Source organism: Neophocaena asiaeorientalis, unplaced genomic scaffold, assembly GCF_003031525.2.
Source record: "Neophocaena asiaeorientalis asiaeorientalis breed wild unplaced genomic scaffold, Neophocaena_asiaeorientalis_V1.1 scaffold850, whole genome shotgun sequence".
NCBI lineage: Eukaryota > Metazoa > Chordata > Mammalia > Artiodactyla > Phocoenidae > Neophocaena > Neophocaena asiaeorientalis.
In genome coordinates, this window is record NW_020173675.1 from 40,382 (window position 1) to 45,414 (window position 5,033).

Genomic DNA, 5,033 nt, shown 5'->3' on the forward strand with positions numbered 1-5,033 from the left:
AGTACATTAAAGTGTTGATGACAAAATATAGAAGTGGGTATATTGGTGTTCTTCTCAGGTTTGCTGTATGTTTGAAATTTTTAATAATAAAATGGGTGGAGTAAGAGACCCTTTTTGCCTTCTCGTATACCTTCAACTTTCCTCTTAAAATGGGGAAAAATGAATTATATTACATTGCATGATTTGTTATTTCCACTTCTCTCAAACATCTTTAACGTACATCTTTTTATACACTTTTCCATAGTATGGATGTACCATGATTTATATAACCATGCCCACATTAATGGGTAATTTATAATTTTAGGCAGTTATTGGTTTTTCAGTTTTAAATCCAGTGCTGAGCATCATTAGGATATACCTGTATTTGTTCACTATGTGCAAGTATTTCTGTTGAATGGTTGGCTTCCTAGAACTGAAATTGCTGGGTTAAAGACTATTTGACTTTTTTAATTAAATGGATATTGACAAAGCAGCTTCTTAAAAGGTTGTGCTAATTTACATTACCACTAACATATATACAACAGTGCCCAATTCCCTGTACTATTATTTTTAATTATATGTTTTGACTTTTTCTGATTAATTTGTAGGATTTCTTTGCTAATGGGTATTAAGTTTTGTCTGCCGTACTTTGCAAATTATTTTCTCCCACTCCGTTCCTCTTAGTTTTGTGGTTTGTGGTGAGATTTTGTGCTTTTAAAACTTTTCTATTAGGTGTAGTGTGTACACAGTAAAATAGAAGAGTCTTAAAAACACAGCTATCGGGCTTCCCTGGTGGCGCAGTGGTTGAGAGTCTGCCTGCCGATGCAGGGGACACGGGTTCGTGCCCCGGTTCGGGAAGATCCCACATGCCGCGGAGCGGCTGGGCCCGTGAGTCATGGCCGCTGAGCCTGCGTGTCCGGAGCCTGTGCTCCGCAATGGGAGAGGCCACAACAGTGAGAGGCCCGCATACCGCAAAAAAAAAAAAAAATACAGCTATCTATATATATATCTGTGTAACCACCCTCCTAGATCAAGATATAGAGCATTTCAAGAACCCCAAAAGGCTCCCTCTCCTCGTTCAATACCCTATTCTAAAGATACCAATACGATCTCAGAGGCAGCGGTTTAAAAGGGAAGTTAGGGGAATTCCCTGGCGGTCCGAGTTAGGACTCCGCGCTTCCAGTGCTGGCGGCCAGGGTTCGATCCTTAGTGGGGGAACTAAGATCCCGCAAGCCGAGGGCGCGGCCAAAAAAGTAAAATAAAGTAAAAAGGAAGTTAGACTGTGCCACTCTCCTGCCTAAATCATTACAGTAGCTCCGCACTGCAAGAAAATCTAGACCTCCTACCCAGGTCCACGTGGTGCTACGGCGGTTGGCAAACTGTCTGTAAAAAGCCGGATAGTAAATCTTTTTGTCTTTGCGAGACCTATGGTCTCTGCTGTAGCTATTAAACTTTGCCATTGTTTATGGAAAGCAGCCACAGAAAATATGTAATTACATGGGTTTGGTTGTGTTAAAACTAGAACTTTATTAACAAAACCGGGCAGCAGCCTGGATTTGGCCTGAGGGCCACAGTTTGCGGAGACCTGACCTGCAAGGTGCCCTTACACGCCTCTCTAACCACTCTCCTCCGCCATTTTGTTTCAGCCACGCCAGCCGCCTTTTAAATCTTTAAACCTCCAAGCTCTGTCCTGCCCTCAGGTACTTTGCTCCTGCTTTTTCCTCTTTCTGGAAAGTTCCTTCCCATCCTCAGGTTTCAACTTAGATATATAAAATATATTAGAAAAGGGCTCTCTAAAATATGCATTCCTTCCGCATTTATTGTTACTACATCACCGTGCAAATGCCTTTCATAGAAGTGGTAACACACTGAAATTATTTTCTTTTCTTTCTTCTCCCACTAGTTTGTAAGATCCATGAGGGCAAGCCCTCTTTTTTTTTTTTTTTCTCACTGCTGTGGGCTGTTTCTCCTATACCCAGAACAATGTCTGGAACATAGTAGGCATCCAATACAGGTTCATTGAATAAAGGAATGAATGAAATAAATTACATTCCTGGATTTTCTAATGTTGAACCACTTTTGTTTCTATTTGGTCATGCTTGTTATTGTTATATCTGTATATTCAAGTGAATTTGGTCCATAAGTTTTGTTATTTTTTAGGAGAGTACTATTTCAGTTCGATTTTGATATCAGGTTAGTTAATATTAGCCTAGTAGGATGAGTTACCTGTTTTTCTGTACTTAGCAGAAATCATGTGTTCATTGAAAGTTTGGTAGATTTTACCCCTAAAAGGATTTGAACCTGGCACCTTGGGCCAGGATTGGGAATTGGGAGAATGATTCCTTTTCAGTTTTTTGAAAAAGTGGTAAAACCAATAATGCTTTTAGTGCGTTAAAAGCATTAAAAAAGCATTCCCTGGTGGGCTTCCCCACCAGGGAAGCCCAGTAGTCTACATTTTTAAATCTCTGTCTTGTCAGTTGCATCCCCTGATGCATTCCTAATGTTTGTGTCTTCACCCTTTTTTATGGTCAGCCTTGCCAGAGGTTTGTCTACTTTCTTGGTATTCAAAACTAACAAAAGACTTTTAGACCTTCCCTGGTGGCACAGTGGTTGGGAGTCCGCCTGCCGATGCAGGGGACACAGGTTCGTGCCCCGGTCCGGGAAGATCCCACATGCCGCGGAGCGGCTGGGCCCGTGAGCCATGGCCGCTAAAGCCTGCGCGTCCGGAGCCTGTGCTCTGTAACAGGAGAGGCCACAACAGTGAGAGGCCCGCGTACCGCAAGTCTATATTGGGGAGATGTTTCTACTTTATTTTTGCTGTCCTCTTTAATTCTTTTTACTTCCTTTGTTCTTTTTTTGGCGGGGGAGGGAGGGGTTCTACCTTCTTGAGTCCAATGCTTGGTTCATTTATTTCCTTGTTTATTTCTTCCAAAAGCTTTAACAGTTCTGAAATTTCCCATGAGTACTGCTTTGGCTGTATCCCCCAGGCTTTGAAGTATAGAAATTTCATTATTACTCCTTACTCATATTTTCTGATTTAAAATTTGAGTTCCTCTTTACCCCCAAAAGGTTAGAAAAAGCTTACTTATTAGACATGAAGTTACTTATTATATGAAGTTTTTAAATTAAAGTATTCCATATCCTTATTTTAAAATCTATTTTATTTGCCCATTCTTTTGAGAGGAATATTGGCTTCTCTTTATGTTGGTGGTTTTGTTCATTTCTCAACATCTAAGTTTTCGATTTAGATGTTGCTGTAATGTGTAAAGTTTCATAGCTTGTTAATATCTTGGTCGATTTTACTCTATCAATATAGAATGTATCTCTTAGTCCCCCATTTTTTTGGCCGCACAGCACCGCATGGGGCATCTTAGTTCCCCCACCAGGAATGGAACTCGTGCCCCTTGCTGTGGAAGCACAGAGTTTTAACCACTGGACCACCAGGGAAGTCCCTCTTACTCCCTTTTTGCCTCAAATTATATTTTGTATATTTTGATAGTACTGTTTACCACTTCCACTGTCTTTTAGTTAGCATTTAGGGCAGTGATTTTCAAACATGAGTGGGCATCCATATCGCCTCAAAAGTGTTTTAAAATTCAGATTGCTGCACCCCATCACCAGTTTCTGATTCAGTACATCTGCCCTAGAGTTTACATTTCTTTTTTTTTTTTTTTTTGCGGTACGCGGGCGGGCCTCTGCCCCACCAGGGAAGCCCTAGAGTTTACATTTCTAACACATTGATGCTGCTGGTGCAAAGGCCACACTTTGATAACCACTAGCCTAGTGTATGTATCTTTGTTCATCACTTTATTTCCATTTTGTTTTAGGTTTCTTTCTACAGCCAAGATTTTGGTTTTTGACCCAAACCAATTCTTTTTCTTTCAAGAGATGAATTTAATCCAATTAAATTTAATGTAATTAATGATTATACCTGTTCTTGCAGTCCTACTTTGTTTAGTATATGCCATGCTTTATTTTTTTTTACTATTTTTTTTGCTTTCACAGGATTAAAATTTTTTTTCTTCTAGTGCTTTAGATGTAATATATTATATTTTTATTCTCTTTAATGTTTTAACAAAATCATTTGAACTTACATTTTATGTCAATCTCCAGAATTATTTAGAATTTATAATATTCTCCTCCTGAACAAGACAAGAGGTTTAGGTCTCTACTTGATCATGATGTAATTTGGCATACTGCTACATTGGATTTGCAGGTATTTGATTTAGGATTTTTGCCATCATAAATGTTTTGGGTTTATAGTTTTCTCTTTTGTACTATTTCTGTCATAATTTTTCAGGATTTATCTAAGTTTATAAAATGAATTGGTATAATTTCTATATTTTATTGTGCTTTAGAACAACTTATAGTTAAGAGAAAGAGCTATTCTTTGAAAATTATTAAAATGATAATTGTTAAAAATCATATAAACCTGGTGCAATTTTGGGAGGTCATTATTTGTGAACTTTTTCATTTTCTTGCATGGTTATTGACCTGTTCCAGTGTTCTGTTCCTTAGGGCAACAATATTGGTAATTCATATTTTTCTAGAAGGTTATCTATTTCACTGATATTTTCACATTTAGTGATATATAATTATATATAGTAATCTTTAAGATGATTTTCTCTATGTTTATAGTTGATCACATTCCAAACATTTTTTTTGTTTGCTTTCATCACGGTTGCACTTATTAAAGTTTTACCTTTTTATTAATTTTTCCAGGGAATTGGATTTGCCAGTTATACTGTTTTCTAATTCATTAGTTTCAGTTTTTAATCTTTATATTCCTTTCTATATTCCTTAGATTTATTCTTTTGCAGTGGTTTTCACTGTACGGTCCAAGGACCCCTAGGTGTTTCCCCAAGATCTTTTCAGGGGATTTGCAATGTTAAAAGTATTTTCATAATAATATTAAGGCTTTATTTATCTTTTTTTACTCTCATTCTCTCAGAAGTATAGAGTGGAGTTTTCCAGAGGGTACATGTCATGTGACATTGAAACAGACTGAATAAATGCCAAAGAAAATATGATTTATCCAGTTTTCTTCTTCTAAG

At 37.7% G+C, this 5,033-nt stretch overlaps 1 protein-coding gene across 2 annotated transcripts in view; it reads left to right on the forward strand.

Annotated features, from left to right (window-relative positions):
• RADX (RPA1 related single stranded DNA binding protein, X-linked) overlaps nt 1-5,033 on the forward strand; it is a 64,546-nt gene that overhangs the window by 1,557 nt on the left and 57,956 nt on the right. The window lies entirely within an intron of this gene.